The sequence below is a fragment of the Orbicella franksi genome, chromosome 6 (genome assembly GCF_964199315.1).
Source record: "Orbicella franksi chromosome 6, jaOrbFran1.1, whole genome shotgun sequence".
NCBI classification, from domain to species: domain Eukaryota; kingdom Metazoa; phylum Cnidaria; class Anthozoa; order Scleractinia; family Merulinidae; genus Orbicella; species Orbicella franksi.
The window spans coordinates 12,669,356-12,683,736 of record NC_138150.1 but is presented as its reverse complement, the minus strand read 5'-3'; the positions used below and the strand labels follow the sequence as shown (position 1 = coordinate 12,683,736).

Here is a 14,381-nt window from a genome sequence, read left to right as displayed (position 1 = left end):
ATTTGTCGAAATACTACCGACAACCTATATCTTCCAGTCCCGCAGTATTTATAACATAGCTGGCAAAGTTGTGTGATCAATCAAGAAACGTTATGACCAAATATACTGATGTGTAAATAGGTCGCAATTGTACGCCGCCAACCAGCACTTATTTCTCTTTCGATTTAGATAAAAGTCGAAGATTAATCCTTTAGAATTACATGATAACAAAACTGTCACACTCACAGAGTTTTTTTAAAGGTTTGGAAATCAGCAGTGCAACAAACATTCTCTACATTAGTGTCGAAAATATGACCTCGTAACATTATCTGCGGACCGCTCAGGGAACACATCCTTTTCGTTTATCCGATGAATTTCACTGCAAACTTGGAAAAAAATTTACACTGGTTATTTGGAGTTACGACTTAAAACGTGTGACACTGTGAAATTGGTAATTGTATGAAATGTTTCCTTCCGTCTTGCTTCTCGCAGCTTTAAAAATACAGGTCCAAACAATTTTACGATTTTCAATGGATTGAACCCAGTGTTTTGGAGGTCATCAAGTCTCGAAAACTGCAACACTTATGTCGCTCCTATAAACATGAAGCATTCCAGAAAGTAAAACACAAACTGGATTTAATAGAACAACCATACCTTGACAAAACACATTCTCACTAAGGACAAATGTAGACGGGCCATAAACACGCGGGGGAGTCTTGTGTTTAGGTGACGAAATTACCATCCAAAGCAGTCCTTGAGTTTTCTTTCCTGCTTTTCGTTTGCCTGCTCCTCCACTTCGTAAATAGCTTTCCATTCCTAATATACAGGCAGCACGTCCGCAAAGAAGTCTTCCCGTATCGCTTGAAATATTACAAATTGTTCTCAAAGCTCTAAGCAGTAAGTTCACAGTTGTCGAACGTGCTCCATCAAAGTTTATTTCGGTGTCTTCCAAATTGAAACCTAACTCTGACTCCAGCGACGAAAAAGAAATGATTCTGAAACAAAACTTGGACGTTTTAGTCCCAAAATATATTGGAACGATTAGTTTTGTTTTCCATTTTCTCGAGCAAATACAGAGAGCTGACTGTGGCACCATTGTGTTTGGTTCCTGGGAAGACGTCATCAGCAACCACCGCCCCAGACTCCCTCAAATGCGGTCGTGTTACACTTCGGGTGCGACTTTGAAAGGGCACAGAAAATCGAGGATTCAACCAAATTCAAAAACTTTTTAGCCCAAATGCTTCAAATAACAAGTGGATTCGTTTTAGCGAAAAAAATTTTGGGGGTTAGATGCACTTTAAGCTTAACTGGTTTTGCATAACTACAATGCACGATCGGAGTGAAGCAAGAACCACGCATACTGGCATCTTCAACAGCCTTCCTTCTACATGATACATCGATCTCCTGCTGCAACTGCCTCCAAAAATTCCCTTCAGCTCGTCCTGCGCACGTCATGCAGCACAAAACTGTGGAGTTATGGGTAAAATATAATGTAAAATGTGGCGTTTAAATCAACTGTTGAACTTCAGTCGTATATTCAACTGGATCAGTCGAATATTCAACTGAACTCGCATTATTTTAATTGAAATATGTCGCATTTAATTGATTTAAACGTCGCATTTGTAGTTAATTCAGCAATTAGAGTCAGTGCATGTAAAATGCAACGTTTAAACCAGGCCTTACTTTTTCTTCAGCCGTTCAAATGGTTGCCATCATCCGTTTGAAACATTTCTTAGGCCGTTTGAAAGGTCTGAATTAACAAGCGTACGTTTCATAATTTGGGTCGGTCCAAATTCAAATTAAGGTCGGCTCATGAGCTTTAGAGTATCCCCTGTCAAGAGTTCAGAACTTGACGCTTTAATACTCCTTACGGTAAGTGCCAGCGCTGAAAAATATGAATTCAACCTTTCCTGGCACCTTAGTGAGTGCCGTCTTGATACGGATCTTCGCATGCTACGATGCTACCGCAAAGAAGTTCTCGCAAAGAAGTTCTTGCATCTTGCAGGATCCAAGCGCAAGCGACCTGCAAGAAGCCGCAAGAAGTTGCTGGCTTATGGACGCAAAAACGAGTTCTTGCGTGTGCATTATTTTCAAGCTGTACTGTAGTTTATGGAGATATAACACCTTACTTGGCTATTTCTATGAACTATTTCCTTTCCTTTGTAAATTGTGGTTACTAAAAATTGTGTTCTGAGATGACGTAAATTCAGTGCCTAATAATTTTATCACTACCCGGAGTAACCAATCGATGGAAACCGATGATCAGAAATTCAATCGATCAATCAATATCAGTCGATAAAATTAGCTAATTGGTATTGCTTGGCATCAGCCAATCGATGACCAATCGATAACCACACAAAAACCGTTCATCGATTGCTATAGATTGGCTCAGCAACCTCGAACAGACGTCACGCACGCTACCTGTCCAATCATCGGCCATTTTTAGGAAGCCCTGGGGATGAAATTGGTAAAACAAATTCCGACCCAGTCTTCTCAATGCAAAGAATATAACCTGTTGCACATGTACTCGAATTACACACTTGCCCATCATTGCCATTCTGTGTCATAATGTCTACGCAAGACGTCTTGGTAGAGGCTCTACCATCATCATTGCCGTTTTGAGGTGAATGTCGGTAAAGTGTTAACTGCAAACGAGAATAGGGGAGAACGGGAAAACATGTTTAAAGTTGTCAACCATCGTGGACAGCTTGGCCACCTACAGTCCGAGCTTGTGGATCCTTTTTGGCCACTACATGCAGATATTTCTGTGTTGTTCTCCTGTTAACATTAAATGAGATGTGTTTACAATTACTACGTACAAAGTTGTGTTTTATATGCATCGATTCCGGTTCCGTCAATCTGCAACCAGTCGATACCAATCAATACCAATTTATCTAGCGATTGGTATTGATAATCGATAACAATCAATGACCACACGAATCTTCACCATCGATTGGTCATCGATTATCAATATCAATTGATTAAATGATATCGATTGGTATCGATTGATATTGATTGTCATCGATTATCGATTCCATCGATTGGATGCTCCGGGTCACTATGAACATTTGATGTTTGTGTGACATGAACTGAGCGAACGATCAATGCATATCCTTTGTTGGACAGTCCCATCGATTTGTGAACGAACTGCAGAGCAGCAATCGTTACACATTTCCGGTTTCTTACGTGTAATATATGCTATACTAAAGAGACCCTGTTAGGGGTAAATTCCGACAAGCGACATGGCCTTGAAACGGTGACATGAGAGCTATGAATTGGCGATGAACGGCAGACTACTCCGGCGAAATAGAGAAAGCGACACCAGTAGCAAGATAGACCCAGAATGAATTTCGGAACTGAGAATGCAGTGATCGTTTTAAACGTTTGAGTTGAAGTGAAGACGCATTTCCAGAGTTTTAAATGTGTTTTCCTCTCTCGTGCGCGATGTCAAGGGGTCGGGAAACACAGGCTTCCTTATATATGCTAAAACGTCCTTGTCGAATAAATCGAGTCCGTCATTGCCGAGTATTTTTTCTCACTCTCAACTGAGTGAGCAGGGCTCTAAAATGCCTGAAAACACGCTTAAGGAAAAAGGACAACTGAAAGGAAAGAGATCTTCGACCGTCTGCTTCATATTTTTATTAGTGGGTCACCAGTAAAAGATTATGAAGCTGTATTATCAGCAAATGGCATTATGGAAGGAAAGGAGAGACAGGGGAAAGCTGCAAAGGTCTTCTCGTCTTCAGCAGAAGATAAGGGTTATCCCAAATTCAAAGGAAGATTATAGATAGGAGAGATTATCTGACTGAGGCCGTTGAGATTTTGAGTTAAACAACAGTTGTTAAACATAAACTTGGTAAAAATAGTCATAGGTTCAATTGTACTTTAGATCCAAATACTGACTGGAGAATGGCTGAAAATAGCAATTCCAAGCGTCTAAATTTCAAAATTTCCCGGGGGGGGGGGGGGAGGGGGAAACATGCCCCCACATCCCCTAGGAGCTTAGCAACTTCAGCGCTCAAAAGCATGCCCTCAGCCCCTTAGGAAATTTTGAAAAATTGAAGTAGCTAAGAAGTCTTTTCCTTCATTCTGAGTCGAAACGTGATGCTTTTAAAGTAGCCATAAAGCAATCATTAAACCCGCTGACCGGAGAAATGTTGGCTCTGAAAAAGAATTCCTAGTGCTGAAAAAGTATGTATTGAATCTCGTCCGACTTACATGAAGTCAAAAGCACGTTAAACCACACAAAAATGTTCATTCAAAAATCTGACAAAGCAACACATCAAAATTTTTCTTGGATCACGGTGAGTTAAGTTAGTATTTTCTTTGGTAAACAAGCAATTTCAAACTGCTCACTTAACCTAAATATCAAGCTGACAACAAACGAACATTGTAGTTGGTAAAAGCATTTCTCAAAAATTGGTTGAGCTTAAATTTAGATCAGTTTAATTTTACGAAGAATTGAAAACAAACTGTACATGGTTCAAGCTATCTTTTAGTGGTCGAGCTCTGTCCTTCATGGCCTCTTTCGGCAAAAGAAAAGAACAATATGGAACCAGACATTTCTTAAAAGTAAGAGTGGAGAGGAAAGTGAACAAACAGCCCTGGCTTTGAGCTGTTTGAGATGCTCTTATTCCATAGCAGGTTTGTGGGTTACGTTTTCCTCTCCATTTCGTTGTAAATTTGATGAGTTGTACATCTAAGGCTGAATTTGAACACATGAATGGCTTTTAAAAATAATCTCTGTCACCTTCGTTATTTGGTAAAATAAGCTTAAATGAACAGAAAGCTGAGGCCTAAAGGAAAATGTAAGAAATGTAAGCTTATATTTGTGCACTATGCAGTCTTTCCTTTGAGTGACTGTTTCTTTAAGAGTTCAATTCACAATTGAGCAACGGGTGTCCAAGCAAAACTAAAACCCAGGAACTGAAATAATTCATAAGAGGCTACCAATATTGATAAAACTTCTGTTATTAAAGTTCAGAAAAACTATTACCTTTAACATTTTTGGAACAGAAGGATTTCGTATGTAAGACTTCACAGACAGAGATTTGTTAAAGCTCTCATGTTCAAGTTTTGTTTGCCAAAAGCATTTAAATGGCTTTTGATGCCAGAAAAGTTTACATCGAAAGCTTGTGCTGAATTTTCCTGTCGTCATATCGCTAGAAAATTGTCTCTAAAATTCCTGCAATGCATTACTAACCTTGAAAGGTTGATACAGACCAGTTGGTTGTTTTTTTCAGTCCATCTCTGAGTGCCGAGTGCCTTTGTTCAACCAGCTGATTCAACTCCTGCTCGCTTTAATTCGCAAATTTCTTAGGTGGAGGCCGGGGAAAAAACTTAAGCTCAAAATTTGGTATCTCACAGGAATAATATTCCTCATCTCTGGAAGAATTATTAGCTTTTTCCATATTTTAGGAGTAGCAAAATAGGAATTATTTTTTACAAGGGTCGACATCGATGAAAAAAATTGCCAAGAAAAAGTACAAATAAACAAACTGGCGTGAGCGTGCAACCCACGGGCAAATGGATCAAATGTATTAGCCAATCAGAATGTGCACTTCGCTAAGAAGCTATGCAGTCAATCACAACTCTTTGTGACACGTTCTTTAGTTTGTCAGAGCACCAGTTTATTAGCTGGCCTGCGATACTGTATAATTTCATCTTTTCAATAAGTATGGCATGATCAAGGGCACAAAATATCCATCTGTTGTTTTTGTTGTTGAGTGCCTCCCTAATTGAATGGAGTACAGACAAGTTGCAAAGAGTGTAAGCATGTAAAGCCTTATTGTAATAATCAGGGGTTTCAATAGAAGGTGGCTACTGGCGATAGACCACTGGGTACTTCACTCCAACCCGCCACCTACTTTGTGCCACCACTTGGTCATTTTTTGTGCACTATTGGGATGGTTTTGGGGGGCTGCCTGCCGCTAAGGCAGTATTGCGCTATGGCGCTATGTCACTATGGTGTTAAGGTGCAAACTTTAATGTTTGTTTAATTAATTAATTTCAGTTAATTAATTAGTCTAGAGGCAAGGAAGTGGTGGGGGTGGGGTGGGAAAGGTACATGTGTACACGTAAAACATGTTCCATTGCCGTCAGTTGGGTGTGAACATCGCAAAGCTATACATTTGTTTCAGGTAACCCCTTGCTCTCTTTGTGGTACCATTCTCTTTAGAACAAAGCTAATTTGCTCTCAACGTATGTGTAGATTAGTTAGCGTTCTTGGCTTCTATATTAGCTAGAGGATACATTGGATACGGAATTGCGCACAAATGTTGAGTGGTTTTCCGTATGGTAGAACTCAACATGTGAGACGCATGCGTTCTAGCATCATTAGTGTTATACACTATCTTTCCATGCGGTATTTTATATGTTGTGTCATGTGACCATGGACAGCAGTTATTTTTTGGGTATTGCAAAAGTGAAACGTTACTGTGGCTGTGTAGCTTTTAGAATTACACACAGGTCGGTTCAACAAATATCATCTGCTGTTTTCAATCTACAATAGTTTATTTGTCAGGGTTCAAATGTACTGCTTCTCCTTAACGGCTCGTTTATTTCTTGCCTTAATTGTGTCGGTAAGAGAGACCAAAGAGTTCCCAAGTTAGTGGCTTTAATACTCTGCAAATTGTAAATTTGTGACAAAAGAAACCAGAAAGTGCTCAAATATTGCTGCAGACTCTGTGGCACCTAATGAAAGTGCAAATTAATTTAATCAGTCTTTGAGGAGACTCATTCGTGTTGGCCAAGTGGCACTGTTTATCTTCAATAATTTTCATTGAAACACTTCTCAGCCATTAATATCATTGTGTGTTAAGAGCAAATGTACACAAAAATCGAAAATTGTTCGGTAAGGCTTGAAAAATCAAATTTGCCCTACTGTTGCATATAAGTAGGCCTTAGTACATGTAAAAATGCTATGTAGTTTTTTTCTTCAAATATCACGTCCAGACATCAATCTAACAAGTTCAAACTGGGCTGAAAATCGATCATTTTCATTTGATTCGCATTTTGCAACTATTGAGCACAAAAAAGTTATAATACAACCAACTTAATGCAGAACTATTCCTTGTCCAAAAAAGCCCAGTTTTAAGAATATTGGATTAATCCAACCATTTGGTGGTAAACAAAACCAAAGTGTTCTCCAACGATGAGTTCGTCAGTCGGTGAAAAGAATTGTCATTTTGACCATGTGCTATGTCTCTGAATTCCAAAAGATTTTAGATTCTAACTATAAAAGGATAGGTCTTTCAATATATGTAAAGTTTAGTTTGGGCAAATGATTAGGCACTCGTCAAAAAATTATTCAAATCAAACACAACCAAATTAAAATAATGCCAGCAGTCGAATGCGTGACCAAAAGTGCTACCGTTGCTTTTGTCATTAAATCACTTCAATTTGAAATATCACAGGAATATCAGCACGACTTAAAGCATTAAACGGTATAAATATGTTTACCTTCGCTGGGTTATCATGTCTTGACTATCGAACAACATTCCCATCATGCTATTTTAACGGTGTTCCATTAGCTTTGCATAACCTGTACACATTCGTCTGGTGAATTTGAATCCCCAAATCGCTCATTATTACCAAGTTCCTGTGTAAATGTTCCTACATTTTCCGTTTTGTTGTTTGGTATAATCATTGAACCTTCTTTAAGGCAGAAATCCCCAGTAATTAGTAATAACAAATAAGCTGCCATCGTTGATCACTCCACGTCTCTTATTTGCATATTGTCCAGTAAAAGTCTTTGCACACAGGGTAGGGGTAGAGTGGGGATTATTTCCAAAAGAAAAAGCGTTAGAATTTTTCCAATATCTCAATGTTAGTTCCAATTCAGGGCCTCCTTTCTTAGGTAAAGCGATAAAATGCTACACACTAACAAGGTCTTTGTGGCTTAAAATTCAAACAAAAAAATGTAACTCTGTTTAAAGCCTTGAAATCCCGACCCTCACCCCCATGTAAAATATGTTGTTAACGCACCGGTCTTGGATAATTGGATAAACATCTTCAGTCAAAATGGAGGCCTTTCAAACGTCTTCAAAATGGAAACTCAAAAGTCACATGTGGAATAACGATTTAGCAGTTACTACTGGCTTAATCAAATGACACAAATAACACAGATAGAATGATACATCCAATAATGGTTTTCCTTCAAAGTCGGATATGAGTACTGACAAGAAATACAGGGAAAGAATCAGTTTGCAAGATTCAGAATATTACAAACCGAAGTAGGTGAACATGTTATTTTTATGTGTGTGTCATTTGTACTGCTTGGCAATGCTGACGTTTCGAACTGAAGTATTTAATGCCGATATGCTGATGATAGTTTTGGTCACGCACTCGGTAGCTGCTGGCATGATTTTGTGTCTCTTGTGAACGATTTTGAATAATTTTTTGACGAGTGCCTAATCATTTGCCCAAACTAAACTTTACATATATTGAAAGACCTATCCTAGTTTAGTTAGAATCTAAAATCTTGTGGAATTCCGAGACATGGCACATGGTCAAAATGACAATTCTTTTCACCGACTGACTAACTCAAATTTGGAGAACACTCTGGTTTTGTTTACCGTCAAATAATTAGATTAATCCAATATTCTTGAAATTGTCCTTTGTTAGACAAGGAATAGTTCTGCGATAAGCTGTTTGTATCACAACTTTTGTACGCTCAATGGTTGCGAAGTGCGAATCGAATGAAATGGTCGATTTTCAGCCTAGTTGGGACTCGCTAAATTGCATGAAATTGAGCCTGAAGGTTAAATCAAAAATGTTGTTTTTCTTGGAAAGACAAAACTATTTCAAGGAAAAAACTACAGCCTGTTTGCACTCTTGCTAGTGGCTAGCTATATGCAAAAGATGAGCAAATTTGAATTTGCTAGCCTTACGGAGAAATTTGATTTTGTTTGATTTTTGTGGGAATTTGCTCTTAATTTTGAATTGTTTTATTGTTAACAACAAAGGTGGCAACAGAAAAAGAAAGTGGTATTTTGTGACTATCTGATAATTAAATTAGTTCTTGTTCATCGGTGATCAGAAAATTTGTGTTTTCAGTAAAACAACATCATTTCTGTACAGTTTCTTCATCACTACATCAGATATTTAACTTTCTTTCATTTATCTCCAAAAACCAAGCACATCTTCCGTGTGTTTTGGAGAAAACAAGGGCTTCATATTACATGCTTTTGCGAGGAAAACAAAAGTATCAAGTTACAAAGTTGGTGTGAAGAGCTAAATTGTCATGTTTGCTGCTTCAACGTATTATTGAATTTAAAATGAATGAAAATCAACGTAAAACACCAGTAGTAATTTGTACGTAATTTTTGGACCTTGAATGAAAATACAACCTTGAAACATACACGCTGCTAAGGAGAAAAGCCCTAGCAGACTACCAAGGTAGTCACAAATCGGAAGTGAACCGAGCAGGGGTGAGTACTTTGTCTCAGTAGGTTGGAGAGGTTTATATCCAGCAAACAGCACTGAACGCAATCTTGCCTTTTGTGTTGTGACATTCCTATCGAATTCTTAAATAAACTGGCTTCAGTAATGTAGGAAAAAATCACACATTCACCTCAAACACAATCCTACTCATTTCACTTTGCTTACAAACGCTTAAGAGTGATTTTCTGAGAGTGTCGAGAATCGGAAGACACTCACGAAAAATCGATTTTTCTTTTATTTCGCCAAAACATACCTTTGGGTGAACTTATTCATGGAAAAATAGTTTAAAGTTCCAACAATTTATTTTATGGCCAAAATTTGAGAAAGTTGGAAATTTGCATATAATGGCGGGTTTTGCGGCTTAAAATGTTCAGAATTTCACGCTTCTTTACGAAAACAGCGGGGGCGTAAAAACAATCCTATGAAAACAAAACTTGGCACAAATATTATTTCACTCTTATACTTTAAAATCGTGTAATAAGTTTCTTGAAGTTTTGTTTGTAGCTTTGTAACGAAGGGTATTTTGTACAGCCGCCATATGTGTCTCTTGCCAAGGAACAAATAAAGGCCAACTTTGACTAGTATAAATGGCCTCTGGTATATATCATTTGGTCAAAATATCTACATTTTAGGAAACCTTGGTTATTGTTTTTTTCACCCGAAAAGGTATAGCTCTGGGAATTAAAATGTTCTCCGTCAGTAAAATAAAATGTTACGGCATGTAAGCGAGTTCAAATTTATGCAAATCACAAGGTTATTCTTTGGAAGTCAACGGTTTAAAACAGGAAACAACGACTCACCGTTACTTACGTTCCTTCTGCTGCTATACAAACGATTTTAACTTCCCAGTGTCCTTGTGAGCTGTTCTGTAAAATATTTCCAGTAAAACAGCGAGCATAAACGGCTATAAAATTAGACAAGGTCGACAATGTTTATATTTGAGATGAGACACTGAGTGGCACACACAGTCCTGGCTGTTTTCATCGTCTTGCTCAGTCGAGAGTCCTTTAAAAATATGATAGAATATTCGCTTCAAACCGTAGCAAATTAGTTTCTCATATCCATATGCCTCATGTCGACTCATGAGTAAATAAATCAGTCCCCGTACATTGAATTAACCACTCGACTGACCTCTGAGGTCAGGAGGTCACCTGATATGTCATTATGTTACTTTTCCCCGGTTTCACATTACACGCGTAACGCCGTATTTGAGGACGCTCACATGAAAATTTTCCAGTCGATAGATTTTTTTAAAATTTTTACGGCAGTCAGATAATGAGTTACTTGCGTCAGAAATGCAAAAAAAAAAGAAAGAAATGGGGGTCACTGACTTCGTTTCAGAGATAAAGCGTGTAGAAAACAACCTGATTTTGAAAATTCAGCATGGTCTACAGGGGTTTATTATTAAAAATATCGAGTGTGAGTCAAAGGAGGCAAACGATCTTACTGGATAGCACCACCGCCTGTGGTTTTTAAAGCAGTGACTATCCGGGTCAGATCTCCAGAAATTGTCAGTTACACGGACTAATAAGTGGAGATGAATAATGCCCTTGGCAGTGAATGCGTTATTTAGAGGTACGGAAGGAACGAGCTGAATACGCAAATCTCACGCGAAAAAAATTAAGCTTTGCTCTCGCTGTTCGTATATCATCAGCCTTTGCTAACTAAAACGGAACAGCCTTGGTTTCTGTGTTTTAGTCATTTCAGTCACTTATGACGCTCAATTTTGCTGTTATGATTAGGTTTTAGAAGTAGCGCTAATCCACCGCCACCCCACTCCCAAGAAAAATAATTTCAAAAGTCGATCGTGACGGCTAACACTCCCGAAAGTAGAATGCAATCTGCATGAATTGTATTGAGAGGTACTAGCCTGCGAACAGGCATATATTGGAGAAGAGAAAGTAGGAACGGAAAAAGGGAATTAGAAGTGCCACCCAAGCCTGTTCGCCTTAAACGAATCTACCTGGACATACTTAAAAAAGCCATATTACCATTAAAACGGATTAACTCTGTACTGCTGTAACTGAGGATCATGTGTTAAATGTTTTTTTAATTTTTCACACAAAATGTCATGCTGTTCTTGACAGATATCGCAATAACTTTATAAGGAAGTGAACATGTTTGATTTGCATTAACAAGCACAACTTAAAACTATCAAAAGTACAACTTCAACCAGTAAGTAATAAATGTCTGACACTTTTTTGACGCCTTCAACGACACAGGCAAATATTGAACCTCTGCAAGATATGTGATTGTAAAGTTTTACAGTAATCAAATGAGAAGGAATGTCTTCAAATATGGCCGGAATAGGAAATTGAACGGTAAATTTGGAAAGAAAATCTTAAGCCTATGTAACATAAATTTCAGATTAGAAAAATAAAAGAATGAAACAAATGTAAGTAAGTCTTTATTTTCATAGGGAGGCACGGTGGCCTCATGGTTAGTGCGCTCATCTCCGGATTGAGCGGTCCGGGTTTGAGCCCTGGCCGGGGACATTGTGTTGTGTTCTTGGGCAAGAGACTTTACTCTCACAGTGCCTCTCTCCACCCAGGTGTATAAATGGGTACCGGTGAACTTAATGCTGGGGGTAACCTTGCGATGGACTAGCATCCCATCCAGGGGGGAGTAGAAATACTCCTAGTTGCTTCATGCTACAGAAACCGGGATAAGCTCCGGCCTGATGGGCCACTTGGCTCGTATGCAGTAAGTTTGTCACTTTTGCTAAGCGACACGAAGCGTTACTGAAAGCAAGCAGCTTGTGTTACTCGAATAAATAATATGCAGAATTTAAAACATTATTATCTTCGGCAGTCCAGGTTTTCCTGCAGATAAACGGTTCCTTATTTTTGAGTATTTATCTTTGCACACGTTTAGATGTGTGCCAAATGTTACTAAGCACAAAACTATGAATCACGTCGACATCAGAGAGATCAATCCAGTGTTGAAATTATGTCAGGGTATCATGCATCTATGAACGAAATGTTAGAAGCTAACAATTATGTCAAAATGATGCTTTTTCAATTTTCTTTTTAAATCGAAATGTCGTCAAAGAGATTTGGAATACCGTAATTCAACTAAATACCGTAATGTTCAATATGGCGTTACGCATGTAATGAGAAACCGGGGAAAAGTAACATAATAACATATCAAGTGACCTCCTGACCTCAGAGGTCAGTCGAGTTGTTTGTTCACTGTACAGGGACTGATTTATTTACTCATGAGTCGATATGAGGCATATGGATATGAGAAACTAATTTGCTACGGTTTGAAGTAAATATTCTATCATATTTTTAAAGGACTCTCGACTGAGCAAGACGATGAAAACAGCCAGGACTGTGTGTGCCACTCAGTGTCTCATCTCAAATATAAACATTGTCAACCTTGTCTAATTTTATGGCCGTTTATGCCCGCTGTTTTACTGGAAATATTTTACAGAACAGCTCACACGGACACTGGGAAGTTAAAATCGTTTGTATAGCAGCAGAAGGAACGTAAGTAACGGTGAGTCGTTGTTTCCTGTTTTAAACCGTTGACTTCCAAAGAATAACCTTGTGATTTGCATAAATTTGAACTCGCTTACATGCCATAACATTTTATTTTACTGACGGAGAACATTTTAATTCCCAGAGCTACACCTTTTCGGGTGAAAAAAACAATAACCAAGATTTCCTAAAATGTAGATATTTTGACCAAATGATATATACCAGAGGCCATTTATACTAGTCAAAGTTGGCCTTTATTTCTTCCTTGCTGAGAGACACAAATGGCGGCTGTACAAATACCCTTCGTTGCAAAACTACAAACAAAGCTTCAAGAAACTTATTACACGATTTTAAAGTATAAGAGTGAAATAATATTTGTGCTAAGTTTTGTTTTCATAGGATTGTTTTTACGCCCCCGCTGTTTTCGTAAAGAAGCGTGAAATTCTGAACATTTTAAGCTGCGAAAACTGCCACTATATGCAAATTTCGAACTTTCTTAAATTTTGGCCGTAAAATAAATCGTTGGAACTTTAAACTATTTTTCCATGAATAAGTTCACCCAAAGGTATGTTTTGGCGAAATATAAGAAAAATTGATTTTTCATGAGTGTCTTCCGACTCTAGACACTCTCAGAAAATCACTCTTAATGACAGCAGTAGAGGAATTTGCCATTCGCAGGAAAAAAACAAAGGTCATGCTTAATCTCTCTCTTGCTGTGTTAGGCATTGCTGCGAAATTAAAATTTCCCACTGCTCTCTGTCACGAAAAATTATTCACTCGCTCTACCAACCAGAAATTTGCTCTACGAATTATAAAGTGTGAAAAATAATAAATTTGTCCACGAATTCCAACATATAAATGGTGTTGTATGGAACAAAAATAACACATTTCAATCACATACCTAAGGGAATCTGTGTAGCTGTTACATAACAATTGCGCGTGACATTGCACTTGATCACAAAGAGTGCGTTCAGAGTTTGCCTCCTTGAAAGTTTTTTCACAAAGAAATCTAAAGATAAACGGTTGTTTAGCAGAACTTTGTTTCCGCATTGCACTTCTCAGTAATTCTGATAATGGCAGGACCTGCTGCTACTAATAATAAAAATGCAGATTCTGTTAAAATGACTATAGCTATAGTGTGTTATTGCCTAATTTTCATTGCCATTTAAGGGGAAAATACCTCTTGGAAAATGCTGGAAGTGAGATTTCCGAGTGTCTTGATTTCCAAATTTTCTGGGGGAGCATTCCCTCAGATCCCGAGGCTCTCACCTTCAGTGCTCCTTTCCCCGGCCACCTACTTCTTTTTCCCAGCTTGCTACTTCAAAACTTACTGAAAGCACTGAATAATATATTATTGACTTCGAGACAAGGGCATAAAGACTGTTGCAAACACAGCACTCCATGACCTTGCTTACAATTGGTAGTAATGAGATTGGTCTTTAATTTTCAGCTGGTTTGATAAGATCTCTTTTAGCT

General features: G+C 38.2%; 1 protein-coding gene and 1 long non-coding RNA gene across 2 annotated transcripts in view; one reads left to right on the top strand and one right to left on the bottom strand.

The window, feature by feature from the left end:
* Positions 1-14,381, top strand: part of LOC145489638 (TBC1 domain family member 16-like) — a 68,010-nt gene that overhangs the window by 33,915 nt on the left and 19,714 nt on the right. The gene's annotated exons all lie outside the window — the stretch shown is intronic.
* Positions 6,921-14,033, bottom strand: LOC145489718 (uncharacterized). The gene is made up of 2 exons (XR_014049623.1): positions 13,128-14,033; positions 6,921-13,092 (listed from the first exon to the last, which is right to left on the bottom strand). It is a non-coding gene; the product is annotated as an uncharacterized LOC145489718 (long non-coding RNA).